General features: G+C 36.8%; 1 protein-coding gene across 1 annotated transcript in view; it reads left to right on the top strand.

Moving 5' to 3' along the window:
• ACTBL2 (actin beta like 2) overlaps window positions 1-17,804 on the top strand; it is a gene marked incomplete at its 3' end in the record, with an annotated part of 373,015 nt that overhangs the window by 300,026 nt on the left and 55,185 nt on the right.

Genomic DNA, 17,804 nt, shown 5'->3' with positions numbered 1-17,804 from the left:
TCACTCCACATTATAAAAGTCCTGTGAGTGTAGCCATTTACTGCTTACACCAGAGTTTGGGAAAGCTCGCCTCAGGGCTAGAGGGCAAGCTGGATCACATTTGCCTAACTGCATGTTTGGGTTAACCAAAAGCAGGCTAATCAGAACCACAGGGTATTTAAGTGAACTTCTTTGCATCCATAAGATAGATTCCTGAAGACAAAATAAAATTTGCTTGACCAAGTATGCTGCTCTCATTAACTCATTACCCTTGATATTTGTTCATAAAAGCTGATTTTGGTCAGACTAGTGGTCATTTAGGGAAAGATCCATACCCTAACAAACCTCGTGATGACCAAATAGCATTCACATGAAAGAGGTGGTTCTGCGTCAAGACTAGGGTCAAAAGTGGAATGCTGGGCATCTTCACCTCACCACAGAAGCTGCACCAGCAAATTACTGTTGTAATTTTTGCCAGGTTAGGAGTTGAGACGGGAAAAGCAGAGCCCAATTGTCTGTTTTCTACTTAGGGCTAGGAGAATCTTTGGGGCAAGGGAAGGAAATACAAGTGGAACAGAATGCGCATATATCTACTCTTGTCTTCTTTTGCCCACAGTGTATCTCGTTTACAGCTTCCTTGATGATAGAGTATCCTTTCCTTCCTTCTTTCTATCCTTTCTTCTTTCCTTTCTTTTTTTTCTTCTTTCCTTCCATATCCACTATGTGCCTGAGAAGTTTTCTATCTGTTGATATGCTAAGGGAAGGAGGAAAGCAGGGTGAGGGAGGGAATGCAGCCTTGGAATTAAGCTCCGGGAAACAAAATAAGCAGCCCACAGATGACTCATGTAGGGAGTTTTGACTTCAGTGTGCAGGTCTATAGAGAGATGTGGATTTGAATCCCACCCAGAAGCCATAGATCAAGGAAAGGCTGTGTCTTTCTTCCATCCCTCCTACCTCATTCCTAACCTAATTGAGACCATACCCACCCTCAGAGACACTAAAGAACTAGATATGAACTCAAATAGTTGTGGTCCATCCATGATGTGGTCATTAGCTGCCTCATGTTTCCCTTATTTTCCACGGCAACCCCAATATAGAATAATAAGCACAGAGTTGGAGATATTTGGCCACCAAATAGAAAGACTCAGCCGGGGGGATGTTGGGAAGGCTGAAGAGCAGCAGCCACATGTGGAAGGAAATACGACACTCCCCAGGAAAATGTGCTCCCCGGGAAGCAGATGCTGAGCATTAACCAAAGACAGGGCAAACAACTTAGCTTGTGTTCCCGTTAGTTTATTCATTGTTCTAAGGTGACTTAACAGCATTTGTATGGGTCAGAAAAGCCTGATGGTTGGGAATGAACTGGACTTTGAGTCTCAAAAAAAACTTCCTGATGTGTTTGTTCAACTGTGATTCCAAAAGAGCTTTGTTTCCCCTGGAAAGGAGACTTGGTACCTTCTGGCAGTTAGTAAGACTGAGATAATGAGCTCTTAAACTTCCCATCAATGCATGGTCCCTTAGACCTCACCAATCCATGTGACTTGTCTCTAGTGGCCATAGTGGGAGTAGGAGTTGGCACACATATCAATGTAGCCAGCAAAGAATAAAAGCAATATTGTTGCATTCTCTCCATTCGCACTGAAGCCTCATCACCTCACACCTGGAATATGACCTGTTGGTCTCTCTTACCTTAGGATACACAGCACCCTGATAAATAAGCCTAACCACCTCTTCCATCAGATGGTCTCCCTGCTCAAAAACCTAAATTCCTGCTTTCTGAAGCAAATCTAAAGTCCATTATCTGGCTATTTAAGGCCGTCCTTAATTCTACCCTCCAATATGCCTTCCCAACCTTATTTCCCAGTAACTTGTAAGATTAATTCACTCTTTGAGCCCCCTAACCTCTCCTCTATTGTATGCTACACACATTATGCTCATTTCTACTCCTGTCACTTTCCTTCTAATAACTTCCTTATATCCCCTGTCTGTTTTAGCCCTACTCCAGCGCTGAAGTCCCACTAGCCAACAACTTCCTCTCACACTGAAGACTCCTTCCTCTGAATTCCTACAGAATGTGTAGTCTGTCCCAGGTAGGTTACAATTAATTACTGTGGCAGAGAGTAATTTTTCCCCAAGTTTCTCATCATTCTCTTCTTCCTTTAAGTAATAGCATCCTCTTTTTTATCTAAGTATATGAGTTCCATCTAGGGACTACATTTCCTAACTTCTGTCTAAACATATAACTTAAATTCTACCAATGGAGTTTGAGCTGAAATCAATTATACAATTTTTCCACATCTTGTAAAAAAGACATTATCTTAAATTTTTTGAAGATTTCAATTCTAAGTAATTAATAGAACTAGCAGAGAGAAAATCAATAAGGATATAGAACATTTTTTAAAATACTGTAAACCAATTTGACCTAATTGATATTTATTAAAGCACTAGACCAAATAATGGCCAAATATACACTTAGTTCAAGTGCTTGTGAAACATTCACCAATGTAGACCACTTACTTTTATAGCTTAGCTATAAAAAGTTCCAATAAATTAAAAGTATTGCTATTATGTATAATATGTTCTCAGACCACAAGAGAACAATAAATCAATGAAAACCAAATATCTGGAAAATCTCCAAATATTTGGAAATTAAGTGACACATTTCTAAATAACACATAGGTCAGAGAATAAATCAGAAAGGAGATTAGAAAGTATATTTAACTGAATAAAACATAACATATCTTTGTTTGTGAGATGTGGCTAACGTAGGAAAATATATAGCTTTAAATGCATATATTAGAGAAGAATAGACTAAAATCTATAACCTAAGCTATCACCCTAAGAGGCTAGAAAAGGAAGATCAGATTAAACCTAAATTATATAAAAGGGAGTAAATAATAAAGAGTAGAAATAAATGTATCATACAATAAGCAAACAATAGAGAAAATCAATAAAACCAAAAACTGGTTCTTTGAAAATGTCAATAAATTTTATAAACTTCTAGTTAGATTTATTTTAAAAAGAGAGAGGGAAAACACAAATTACAACACCAGAAATGACAGGGGATATGACTATAGATTCTAAGATACTAAAAGGGACACATAAGAGAATATTATTAACAACTTTATGACAATAAATCCAACAACTTGGAAAAAATGGACAAATTCCTCAAAAGAAATAAGCTACCAAACAGACACAAGAAGAGAAAGAATATCTGAATAATCCTATTCTATATTAGAAAATAAATTTGTAATAAAAAACTTTCCATAAAGAAAACTCCAGGCCCAGATAGTTTAACAGGTAAATTCTATAAAATATTTAAGGAAGAAATAATACCATCTTTCAAAAGTAGCTCAAAAAATTTGAGGAAGAAACATGTCACAATTCAGTTTATTAAGGCCAGAATAATCCTGATACCAAAAAGACATCACAAGAAAAAAAAAGACCAGTACCCCTTATGATCATAAACACAAAAAGTCTTTACAAAATATTAGTAAATTGAACCTCACAATATATAAAATTGGTACAGATTTTCCTCAACATACAATAGGGTTACATCCCAATAAACCCATTGTAACTTGAAAATATCATTAGTCAAAATGCATTTAATACACCTAACCTACCAAACATCATAGCTTAGCATAACCTACCTTAAACATGTTTAGAACACTTACATTAGCCTACAGTCAGCAAAATCATCTAACACAAAGCCTATTTTACAATAAAGTGTTGAACATGTCATATAATTTATTGAATACTGTACTGAAAGTGAACAGCAGAATGGTTGTATGGGTACAGAATGGTTTTAAGTATATGGGTTGTTTACCTTCCTGATGGTGTGGCTCACTGGGAGTTGAGGCACATTGGCACTGCCCAGCACCATGAGAGAGTATGGTACTGCACATCCCTAGCTCAGGAAAAGATCAAAATTCAAAGTACAGTTTCTACTGAATGCGTATCACTTTTGTAAGTCAAACCATAGTAAGTCAAGGACTGTCTGTACTATATCTTGATCAAGTTGGGGAAGGGGAGATGGGGCAAGGAATATCCCAGGAATACATTGTAGTTTAACACTTGAATATAAATCAGTGTAATTCAACATATTAACACAATAATAGAGAAAACCCATATGATCATCTTAATATTTGCAGAAGACATTTGAAAAATTCAATAACAATTTGTGATAAATACTCTCAGCAAACTAAGAACTGAAGGAACCTTTTTCAACTTCGTCAAGTAAATCTGTAAAAGACCTACAACTTACATCATACACAAGAGTGAAAAACTGAATGCTTTCTCCCTAAGATTGGGAATAAGCAGGATGTTGCTTTCACCACTTCTATTCAACATCACACTGGGGGTCCTAACCAGTGTAATTAAAGTAATAAAAATAAACAAAAGGTATACATGCATACCTTGGAGATATTGCAGGTTCAGTTCCAGACCACTGCAAAAGTAAATATCTCAATAAAGTGAGTCACAGGAATTTTTTGGTGTCCCAGTGTATATAAAAGTTATATTCACACTACACTGTAGTCTATTAAGTGTGCAATAGCATTATGTCTTAAAAATGTACATACCTTAATTTAAAATACTTTATTGCTAAAAAATGTTAACTAGCATCTGACAAAGCAGTGTTGCCACAAACCTTCAACTTGTAAAAATGTAATATCTGCAAAGCACAGTAAAACTAGTGATTTTTTAAAAAGGGATAAATTGGAAGATTGGAATTGACACATATACACTACAATATATAAAATAACTAACTAATACGGACCTACTGTATAGCATAGGGAACTCTACTCAATACTATGTAATGACCTATATGGGAAAAGAATCTAAAAAAGAATGGATATATGTATTTGTATAACAGATTCATTTTGCTGTACACCTAAAACTAACACAACATTGTAAATCAGCTATACTCCAAAAAAAAGTTTTTAAAAATTCAATAACTGTAGAGAAAACATACAAAAAATAAATAAAATAAAGTTAAAAAAATATACTAGGTGTACCTGTACAGTTTGAAAAGGAAGATGTAAACTATCTTTATTCACGTAAGACACAATTGTTTTTATGGAAGACTCTAAAAGTTTATTTTAATAGCTATTAGATTTAATAAGTAAATTTAGCAAGTCTGCAGTATACAAAGCCAATATACAAATATTGTCTTCATATTGAAGGGGATCAGAATATGCCACCTCAAACATGCTACTTTGACATAAGGATTATTTTGAGATGAAGGCAATTGAGAAAAAGCAAACACAGGAAAAGCTCTCTGCCTTCCCCCACCTGCAGGGCATAAACTTCCCTTTGCGAAGATGTCCCCCTCCTCACTCCCATACCAGGAAGATGGCACCAATGTGAGTCTGCATAAATAAACCTTACTAACTAACCCTTATCTTCCATTAGCTTCCTTACATATTTACTTCCCACGTTTACTGCCTCTAGAAAACCAAAGCCTTTTTCCATTGGCTAGTCATGCTCCACAATTCATCACCCTTTGCTGAAATGAAATATAAGCCCCAACTCTAACTGCTTCTTTGAGTTTCATTTCTTTTCTGTAAGCTCCTGTGAACATAAAAATATTAATACATTTGTATTCCTTTTCTCCCATTAATCAGTCTTTTGTCAGTTTAATTCACAGGCCCCAGTCACAAATATAGAGGGTAAATGAAAGTTCTTCCTCACCTACACTATATATGAGAAAAAAAATGTTTTGAAAAATACACAATACATTTAAAATAACAAAAAAAACATGAAATACTGCATTGGCCAAAGAGTTCATTCAGGTTTTTCATAACATGTTATGAAAAACCCAAACGAACTTTTTGGCCAACCCAATACATAGAGATGAATTTAACTAAGATGTGTATACTGAAAACTACAAAACATTGTCGAGGGAAATTAAAGATCTTAAGATGTCAGGTCTCCCCACAATTGATTTATATATTTAAATCAGAGTAAAAATCCTAGCAGCATCTTTTGTGAAAATTGAAAAGCCAGTCCTAAAACTCATGTGGAAATACAGTAGACCTAATAGCCAAAGCAATTTTGAAAAGGAAAAACAAAGTTGGATGAAAACACTATTTGATTTCAAAAATTACTCTAAAGCTACGTATTCAAGACAGTGTAGTATTTGTATAGGTTATGCATATAGATCATTGAAATAGACCACACAAATATGGACAGTTTACTTTTCAAAAGGGGCCAGGGTAATTCAAAGGGGAAACAGTAGTCTTTTCAACAGATGGTGCTGTAACAACTGGATATCTGTATGGGGAAAAAAATTACCCTTAACCCTTAGCTCTCAACATACAAAAAAATTAATTCAAAATGGATCATAGACCAAAATGTTAAAGCTAAAATTATAGTATTTTTAGAAGAAAACATAGGAAACTATCTTTTGACACCTTGGGTTGTATAAAGATTTCTTAGGCCACATAAAGCAAGAGCCATGAAAAAATTAATAAACTGGAATTCTTCAACATTAAAAACTTCAGTTCTTTGAAAGATCCCATTAAATAAATGAAAAGACAAGCTACCTTGGAGAAGATATTTACAGTACATATATCTGACATGGATATTGTATCAGAAAAATCAATATTAAGATGAGAACCCAAGTTTTTTAATGGGCAAAAGATTTTAACAGATATTTCACACACAAAAATACATGAATGGCCAATCGTCACATAAATGATGTTCAATATTATTAATCATTGGGGGATGCAAATTAAAACTGCAATGGACATCACTACATGGCTACTAGAATAGCTAGTTAAAATAAAGGTTGATAATAAGAAGTGTTGGTGAGGCTGTGAAGTACCCGGAATTCTTACGTTGCTGGTGAGAGTATAAAGTGCTATAACCACTTCTGAAAATAGTTCAGCAGTTTCGTGAAGTTCAATATATACTTCCCACATCATCCAGCAATTGCACTTCTATTTTCCCAAGAGAAATGAAAACATATGTCCACAGAAATACTTGTCCACAGCTGTTCATAGCAGCTATATTCTTAGAAATCCAAAACTGGAAACAACCCAAATGTCCTTCAATAGAAGAATGGATAAACAAGCGATAGTGTATTTATTTTTTTATTAATTTTTATTGGAGTATAGTTGCTTTACAATGTTGTGTTAGTTTCTGCTGTACAGCATAGTAAATCAGCTATACGTATACATATATCCCCTCGTTTTTGGATTTCCTTCCCATTTAGTTCACCACAGAGCATTAAGTAGAGTTCCCTGTGCTATACAATAGGTTCTCATTAGTTATTTCTTTTATACATAATAGTGTATTAGTAATAGTGTCAATCCCAATCTCCCAGTTCATCCCACCCCCCTTCACCCCTTGGTATCCATAAGTTTGTTCTCTACATCTGTGTCTCTATTTCTGCTTTGCAAACAAGTTCATCTGTACTATTTTTCTAGATTCCACATATAAGCAATATTATATAATATTTGTTTTTCTCTTTCTCACTTCAATCTGTATAACAGTCTCTGGGTCTATCCACGTCTCTGCAAATGGCACTATTTCGTTCTTTTTATAACTGAGTAATATTCCATTGCATATATGTACCACACCTTCTTTATCCATTCCTCTGTTGACGGACATTTAGGTTGCTTCCATGTCCTGGTTATTATAAATAGTGTTGCAATGAACATTGGGGTGCATGTATCCTTTTGAATTATGGTTTTCTCCGGGTATATGCCCAAGAGTGGGATTGCTGGGCTATATGGTAGTTCTATTTTTAGTTTTTTGAGGAACCTCCATACTGTTCTCCATAGTGGCTGTACCTATTTACATTCCCACCAACAGTGTAGGAGGGTTCCCTTTTCTCCACATCCTCTCCAGCATTTATTATTTGTAGATTTTTAATAAGTAGTGCTGGGAAAACTGGAAAGCTACATGTAAGAGAATGAAATTAGAACACTCTCTAACACCATACACAAAAATAAACTCAAAATGGATTAAAGACCTAAATGTAAGGCCAGACACTCTAAAACTCTGAGAGGAAAACACAGGCAAAACACTCTTTGACATAAATCGCAGCAAGATCTTTCTTGACCCACCTCCTAGAGTAATGAAAATAAAAACAAAAATAAACAAATGGGATCTAATTAAACTTAAAAGCTTTTGCACAGCAAAGGAAATCATAAACAAAACAAAAAGACAACCCTCAGAATGGGAGAAAATATTCGCAAATGAAGCAACTGACAAGGGATTAATCTCCAAAATATACAAACAGCTCATGCAGCTCAATATCAAAAAAACAAACAACCCGATGAAAAAATGGGTGGAAGACCTAAATAGACATTTCTCCAAAGAAGACATACAGATGGCCAATAAACACATGAAAAGATTCTATAGTGTATTTATAACATAGAATACTACACAGCAATAAAAATGAACAAACTACTGATACACACAAGATTAATGAATCTCAGAAACAGTATGCCAATCAAAAGAAACAGATACAAAAGAGTGTGGTACAGGGTGCATTGTTGGGTTGTCACTAGCATGAAACTGAGAGCGAGCGTCTGCTTAAATATGCATCTTAGGCACCTCATTTGCATCACCCTAGTCCCAGGCTGAAAATACTCAATGTATAGTTTCATTTATTTGAAACTCTAGGACAGGCAAAACTAATCCATAATGACAGAAAGCAGATCTGCGGCTGCCTCAGGCTAAGAGTAGATGGTATTTACTGCAAAGAGCTCAAGAGAACTTTTGGGAGTGAGGGAAATGTTCAGTACCTTGATTGGGGTGATGGTAAAATACGTGTAAACATATGTCAAAATCCATTAAACAGTATGCTTAAAATAGGTACATTTTACTTTCTGTAAACTATACCTCGATAATGCTGATTTTTTTAAAAAGGCATTGCTCACGCTCTACTTTGTCTCTCTGCCCTTGCCGTGAGCTGGAGTGTGGAAGAGGCAGGGATAAGCCAGATTCACCCGCAGCAGAATAACAAGAAAAAGGTGAGCTAGAAGCCCAGCTCACCTTCAGGGCTGGACAATTGATTCCTGGAGAAGTATAAGCTCCTTTCTTGCTCGAGTCACTGCAGTTTGAGACACTAGATAAAGCAGCTTAGCCCAAGCCCCAGCTAACACAATTACATATAACTGAGTATTTTTATCAAGTATTTTCCTGTGTATTAGCCTTATCTGTTCCAAATAGAGGATAAATTCTTCATAAGGCAGGGCTAGAGGAAATGAGTCTTATTCCCCAAACCACTCGGGACACACAGGCTCATCGATTACAGACACACCCCACGCTTTGCGCTATTGCCAACAGCACCTCATCTAATTGAACCCTGCAGAGGTGGCCAATACAGAGCCAGCCAAAATGTATGACTAGTTTCTTCTCTGTCCCAGGAATATTGAATAATTAAGCAAATATTGGAGTCATTTGATGGTCTCCTGCTTAAAAGAAAAAGCGAGAGAAATTTTTTAAAGAACTAACAGTACATATAGATAATTAAGAACACAATAAGAATATTACAAATTCTTAAAAATGGTTCGTGATAACATTGAGAAGTTCACAGAGTCCATATGACACCGAGATAATCAATCAGTTCAAGAGAAGTAGGTAATTAGATTATCAAAACACTACACACACACACACAAACACACACACACTGATTAAATTCAACTTTTAATTCATTTTTTTGATCCTGCATAAACATATCAGTATATCATTCTTCCCACTAGTTTCCTAGAGTCTAAATTCACTTATACTTTGGGAGGTTGGAAAAAATAAAGATGATAAATGTTCTTCCAAAAGGCTAGGTGGTAGCAGTAGTTTCAGTGTAATTTATTCCTCTAAAAAAAAGTACAATGAGATGAAGAAATAGGGGGTGAAAATTAGTGTCATAAATTGATGACTGGCTCCTTTTCTTCACTGAGCACCTACCATGTGCAGCACCTCATTCAAAATTCTAAACAAATGAAGATATGTGGGCTGAAGCCACTCTTCACAACAGTCTTTAGTCCTATGGTCGATTTATAGCAGGAGCTGTCTGTTAATGTTGTTACTTTTTAAAATTGGTGAATTGACTATCAAATGTAGAACAGATGGCTAGTGGGAAGCTGCTGCATAGCACAGGGAGATCAGCTCGGTGCTTTGTGACCACCTAGAGGGGTGGGATAGGGAGGGTGGGAGGGAGGCTCAAGAGGGAGGGGATATGGGGATATATGTATACATACAGCTGATTCACTTTGTTGTACAGCAGAAAATAACAACGTTGTAAAGCAACTATACTCCAATAAAGATACCATAAATAAATAAATATATATATATATATATTGGTGAATTGAAACGTCCGGGTTGGGAGACCTGTATTTTTCTCAGAATATGCTGGTCTAAATCCCTTTGCGGTACCCACCATCATTTCCAGGGTTTTAAATTTTTTTTTGCTTGTGAAATGCTTAAGTTTTACTGTTGCTGTTATCATCCTTGTAACTAACATTTATGGGACACTTACTAAGTTCCAAACGCAATGCCAAGCACATTTTTTTAATAACATTTTTATTGGCGTATAATTGCTTTACAATGTTGTGTTAGTTTCTGCTGTACAACAAAGTGAATCAGCTATATGTATACATATATCCTCATATCCCCACCCTCTTGCGTCTCCCTCCCACCCTCCCTAACTCACCCCTCTAGGTGGTCACAAAGCACCAAGCTGTTCTCCCTGTGTGATGTAGCTGACTCCCACTAGCTGTCTACTTTACATTTGGTAGTGTATATATATGTCAATGCTACTCTCTCACTTCATCCCAGCTTACCTTTCCTCTCCCCATGTCCTCAAGTCCATTCTCTACGTCTGCATCTATATTCCAGTCCTGTCCCTAGGTTCATCAGAACCTTTTTTTTTTTTAGATTCCATATATATGTGTTAGCATAATTTGTTTTTCTCTTTCTGACTTATTTCACTCTGTATGACAGACTCTAGGTCCATCCACCTCACTACAAATAACTCAATTTTGTTTCCTTTTATGGCCGATTAATATTCCATTGTATATGTGTGCCACATCTTCTTTATCCATTCCTCTGTCAATGGACACTTAGGTTGCTTCCATGTCCTGGCTATTGTAAATAGAGCTGCAATGAACATTGTGCTACGTGACTCTTTTTGAATTATGGTTTTCTCAGGGTATATTCACAGTAGTGGGATTGCTGGGTCATATGGTAGCTCTATTTTTACTTTTTTAATGAACCTCCATACTGTTCTCCATAGTGGCTGTATCAATTTACATTCCCACCAACAGTGCAAGAGGGTTCCCTTTTCTCCACACCCTCTCCAGAATTTATTGTTTCTAGATTTTTTGATGATGGCCATTCTGACTGGTATGAGGTCATACCTCATTGTAGTTTTGATTTGCATTTCTCTAATGATTAGTGATGTTGAGCATCCTTTCATGTGTTTGTTGGCAATCTGTATATCTTCTTGGGAGAAATGTCTGTGTAGGTCTTCTGCCCATTTTTGGATTGGGTTGTTCGTTTTTTTGATATTGAGCTGCATGAGCTGCTTATATATTTTGGAAATTAATCCTTTGTCAGTTGCTTCATTTGCAAATATTTTCTCCCTTCTGAGAGTTGTCTTTTCGTCTTGTTTATGGTTTCCTTTGCTGTGCAAAAGCTTTTAAGTTTCACTCGGTTCCATTTGTTTTTGTTTTTATTTCCATTTCTCTAGGAGGTGGGTCAAAAAGGATCTTGCTGTGATTTATGTCAAAGAGTGTTCTGCCTGTGTTTTCCTCTAAGAGTTTTATGGTATCTGGCATTATGTTTAGGTCTTTAATCCATTTTGAGTTTATTTTTGTGTATGGTGTTAGGGAGTGTTCTAACTTCATTCTTTTTCATGTAGCTGTCCAGTTTTCCCAGCACCACTTATTGAAGAGGCTGTCTTTTCTACATTGTATATTCTTGCCTCCTTTATCAAAAATAAGGTGACCATATATGCATGGGTTTATCTCTGGGCTTTCTATCCTGTTCCATGATCTATATTTCTGTTTTTGTGCAAGTACCACACTGTCTTGATTACTGTAGCTTTGCAGTATAGTCTGAAGTCAGGAGCCTGATTCCTCCAGCTCCATTTTTCTTTCTCAAGATTGCTTTGGCTATTCGGTGTCTTTTGTGTTTCCATACAAATTGTGAAATTTTTTGTTCTAGTTCTGTGACAAATGCCATTGGTAGTTTGATAGGGATTGCATTGAATCTGTAGATTGCTTTGGGTAGTAGAGTCATTTTCACAATGTTGATTCTTCCAATCCAACAACATGGTATATCTCTCCATCTGTTTGTTTCATCTTTAATTTCTTTCAGCAGTGTCTTATACTTTTCTGCATACAGGTCTTTTGTCTCCTTAGGTAGGTTCATTCCTAGGTATTTTATTCTTTTTGTTGCAATGGTAAATGGGAGTGTTTCCTTAATTTCTCTTTCAGATTTTTCATCATTAGTGTATAGGAATGCAAGAGATTTCTGTACATTAATTGTATCCTGCTACTTTACCCAATTCATGGATTAGCTCTAGTAGTTTTCTGGTAGCATCTTTAGGATCCTCTATGTATAGTATCATATCATCTGCAAACAGTGACAGCTTTACTTCTTCTTTTCTGATTTAGATTCCTTTTATTTCTTTTTCTTCTCTGATTGCTGTGGCTAAAAATTCCAAAACTATGTTGAATAATAGTGGTGAGAATGAGCATCCTTGTCTTGTTCCTGATTTTACAGGAAATGCTTTCAGTTTTTCACCATTGAGAACGATGTTGGCTGTGGGTTTGTCATATATGGCCTTTATTATGTTGAGGTAAGTGCCCTCTATGCCTACTTTCTGGAGAGTTTTTATCATACATGGGTGCTGAATTTTGTCAAAAGCTTTTTCTGCATCTATTGAGATGATCATATGGTTTTTATTCTTCAGTTTGTTAATATGGTGTATCACATTGATTGATTTGCGTATATTGAAGAATCCTTGCATTCCTGGGATAAACCCCACTTGATCATGGTGTATGATCCTTTCAATGTGCTGTTTGATTCTGTTTGCTAGTATTTTGTTGAGCATTTTTGTATCCATGTTCATCAGTGATATTGGCCTGTAGTTTTCCTTTTTTGTGACATCTTTGTCTGGTTTTGGTATCAGGGTGATGGTGGCCTCGTAGAATGAGTTTGGGAGTGTTCCTCCCTCTGCTATATTTTGGAAGAGTTTGAGAAGTATATGTGTTAGCTCTTACCTAAATTTTTGATAGAATTCACCTGTGAAGTCATCTGGTCCTGGGCTTTTGTTTGTTGGAAGATTTTTAACCACAGTTTCAATTTCAGTGCTTGTGATTGGTCTGTTTATATTTTCTGTTTCTTCCTGGTTCAGTCTCAGAAGGTTGTGCTTTTCTAAGAATTTGTCCATTTCTTCCAAGTTGTCCATTTTATTGGCATATAGTGACTTGTAGTAATCTCTCATGATTCTTTGTATTTCTGCAGTATCAGTTGTTACTTCTCTTTTTTCATTTCTAATTCTGTTAATTTATGTCTTTTCCCTTTTTTTCTTGATGAGTCTGGCTAATGGTTTATCAATTTTGTTTATCTTCTCAAAGAACCAACTTTTAGTTTTATTGATCTTTGCTATCGTTTCCTTCATTTCTTCTTCATTTATTTCTGATCTCATCTTTATGATTTCTTTCCTTCTGTTAACTTTGGGGATTTTTTGTTCTTCTTTCTCTAATCGCTTTAGGTGTAAGGTTAGGTTGTTTATTTGAGATGTTTCTTGTTTCTTGAGGTAGGACTGTATTGCCGTAAACTTCCCTCTTAGAACTGCTTTTGCTGCATCCTACAGGTTTTGGTCGTCGTGTTTTCATTGTCATTTGCTTCTAGGTACTTTTTGGTTTCCTCTTTGATTTCTTCAGTGATCTCCTGGTTATTTGGTAGCATATTGTTTAGCATCCATGTGTTTGTATTTTTTATATTTTTTTCCTGTAATTGATATCTAGTCTCATAGTGTTGTGGTCAGAAAAGATACTTGATGCGATTCCAATTTTCTTAAATTTACCAACGCTTGATTTGTGACCCAAGATATGATCTATCCTGGAGAATGTTCCATGAGCACTTGAGAAGAAAGTGTATTCTATTGTTTTTAGATGGAATGTCCTATAAATAGCAATTAAGTCCATCTTGTTTAATGTATCATTTAAAGCTTGTGTTTCCTTATTTATTTTCATTTTGTATGATCTGTCCATTGGTGAAAGTGGGGTGTTAAAGTCCCCTACTCTGATTGTGTTACTGTCGATTTGCCCTTTTATGGCTGTTAGCACTTGCCTTATGTATTGAAGTGCTCCTATGCTGGGTGCAAAAATATTTACAATTGTTATGTTTTCTTCTTGGATTGATCCCTTGATCACTATGTAGTGTCCTTCTTTGTCTCTTGTAATAGTCTTTATTTTAAAGTCTATTTTGTCTGATATGAGAATTGCTACTCCAGCTTTCTTTTGATTTCTGGGGTTTTAAATTTTTATATATAACCTACTAAATGAGTAAAGGGATAGAATTAGTTGAAATCATGAAACCCCACAGGACATTTAGAATCAACAGTGTAAAATCATTAGATGCTGTTTCATTAGAATCTCTTTCACTAGCTTTTTCATTTAACAGAATTCACTATAAAAAGCAGAGTATTTTCTATTTTAGTCTCATCAAATTTTCTTTAAAAAATTCAGATTTTAACCGGAGATATTTAAAATGTTTAACTTTTAAAAAGTCAAAAATAAACAAAACTTAAGAATTCACTAATAGAAGACAGTCATTTGTACTCCTCCCTCCTATGTGAATGAAATACCTACATTACCCATTATTAGCCAACTTTGAATGAAGGAACAAAAACTGAAGTATACAGCCTGTTAGTTCTTAAAATACCCTGTTGTCTTTAATCTCATTTCTTCATTTTATCTCTGAGAACTTAAAAAAGAAAAAAAGAAGAAAAATCTACACTGCGATAAACAGTAGGCATTGAGAAAGACCTTTGCTTTCTTAGAGACGTTCCAACTATGCCCCCAGGAGCAGTTTCCTACAGTGCAGTCCACGTACTTATAAGGTGGAAACATAAGACATAGTTTCTAAGTAACTACTAGCAAGGTTTCACCCATGTATCATCTTTAGGAGACAGGAGGAAAATAAACACTCATAAATACACATACACACACACACACACACACGTCCACCATCTTCTTCCTAGATTTTCTTCTGAGATTGGCTAGCATTATGATCCTGACAAGGTACCAAACTACCAGCAAAGAGATTTCTTTGGAGTCATAAATTGACAGCTCCTCTGGAGTCCCATAAAGAGCCCCTTATCATCAGCACGGCTCCGTATCCTTTCCTTCCCGTGCCCCTTTGGGGTGGAATACATCTTCTCTGAGCAGACACAGTAAAGAGGGAACTTCTACCCCTTGGCCACATACTTGCACCCCTCTGCCTACCTCTTCATAAGCTACCCCTCACCTCCAACTCCAAGGGAGGGAAATCATTCATCTAATCCCTCTGAGTCCAGGACTTAGATTGGACCAAGACACAGGGAGTGACTGTGCCTGGAAAGCAGGAGCCCTTGACTTTTTTCCTGCCTCCACACAGGTGATGACTGAGGCTGGGCTGCAGGGCTCACCTCTTTCCCTCATAGCTACAACTATCAGCTTGCCTGCTCACTCTCGCTTGCTCTCCATCTCACTCCACCCTGTCATTCCTTCCCTTCCACCTCCTCTGCTCATGATTATGGGACTGTCAGATTCAAGAGCAATCAAATAGGAGGCCTCACTTAGCCCTAGAGCCTAACCTATTCCAATACAGCTTTTATAAAATGAGATTTTGTGGTGCTTATCGAGTATTAATAAAGTGGTGTATTAGCCAGGGTTCTCCAGAGAAACAGAGTTAATAGGATATGTATAGACATATACAAGAGGAAATTTATTATAGGAATTGGCTCATGTGGTTATGAAGGCCAAGAGGTCCCATGATCTTCCATCTGCAAGCCAGAGAACCAGAAAAGCCAGTGGTGTAATTCAGTCCAAGTCCAAATGCCTGAGAATCAAGGGACCGAGATTATAGCTCTGAAAGCCCTAGAAACAGGAGTGCCAGTGTCTAAGGGCAGGAGAAGCTGATGCCTGAGCTCAAGCAGAGAAAGCAAACTTGCCCTTCCTCTGCCTTTCTGCTTTACTCAGGACCTCAAAGGATTGGATGATGCCCACCTACACTGGTGAGGGAGATCTTACTAAGTCTACTGAATTAAATGCTAATCTCTTCCAGAGACATCCTCACAGACATACCCAGAAATAATGTTTTACCAGTTAACTGCATCCCCTTAGCCCGGTCAAGTTAACACATAAAATTAACCATCAGAAGTGGTGTTTAGTTTCCCATTTGGCTATTGTTTCCTACTGTGTGCTCCCTCAGTAGGGTTCTCCAGAAAAAGGAAGGCTGAGGGTTGGGATTCCCAAATGCTACCCTGAACCCCTGAGAGGCAGCATGAACTACCCCTGCTTGTCGTCCTGCATTGACCAGGCTGCAATGCAGACTCAAAACAACCATGATGTCTTTATGTGAACAATATAATTCTCGATTTTCACACACACTGTCTCACCTGAATCTCATACAACCCTGTGCATTTGGTACAACAGAGATTATCAACTCGGTTTATAACAATAACACTAAAGCTGCAAAGAATTATTGGCTCACATAGTGAATTTATAGAAGGGCCAGGAACAAAAGCTGAGATCTGTATCTGGTCAGGACATTTCCCCCCATGAACTACCATAGTCTCTCAGTGTTCACTTGCTTCTAAAAGGGACAAATGAAACTGTATTCAGGAACCATGTATAAGGGGGAATTTTGTGAATATTTGGGCATAAGACTGTGCAAGTATGTGTATGTGTGTACACCTGCATTGGCAAAGGACCAGAACATAGAAAGGATACATATTATTATTTGACCTAGCGCAATTTTAGTGGGTGTTATTATTTTTGCAAATTATTCCAGAGCTAAACTTGTCCATTCCCCTGCCTTTTGGGAATTTGCACAGTAGTGAGAGTCCTCAGATCCTCTTTCTGTTAGACTGTTCTCAGTTTAACACAGGGACTCCTACCAGACTTCCCCACCAATAGGAAGTAATCACGAATATTACTATATACAGTCATATGATGTCACAGCCTTTTCTTTCATAGAATAGGCAACGTACTTCTAAAACAAAAAGATTTTGTTACTAGTAATATAAAAGTTCACTTGTTGATTTTTTTCTCTTCTTCAATACTTTTAATCTACCAAGAATTACTTTTAAACTAGAGCTGTACAATTAAACTAGAACATGCCCGGTAACAATAAAAAAAGTGAGAAGATAAAAAGGAGGTCATCAGACATCCTTACCAGTATAAACAGACGAGTCAGCCCTGGAATGGTTGGCATAGAGATCTACCTAATATTTCAGAACAAAAGCAAATCCCTATTGTGATAAAATAAAAACAATTTTGGCTCAAAATCATAAACTCACTACGATTATTAATAGTAACCATCCACACACATAGTACAGCCAGACTGTAGATATGGAGCAAAGGGACAATCACCACCACATAACGACTCCGCAGGTGACGGAGCTTCAATCAGCCGGAGTGAAACCAAATTAACCTCCCAGTTTATTCCCATGGAGAGACTCTGTTTGCCAAGTTCCCGGCATGACACATGCTGCCAGGGAATCTCGAAAACACACAGACCAGTGTAAGTGTTGACAGTGTCGGGGGCAGCCGTCAGACACTGCTCTAATGCACAGGGTATGTGTCCTGTTTGCTCAT

This window comes from Balaenoptera borealis (genome assembly GCF_965194805.1).
Source record: "Balaenoptera borealis genome assembly, chromosome: 2".
In the NCBI taxonomy this organism is placed as follows: domain Eukaryota; kingdom Metazoa; phylum Chordata; class Mammalia; order Artiodactyla; family Balaenopteridae; genus Balaenoptera; species Balaenoptera borealis.
The sequence above is the reverse complement of the archived record's forward strand: the minus strand, read 5'-3'. Positions and strand labels throughout refer to the sequence as shown.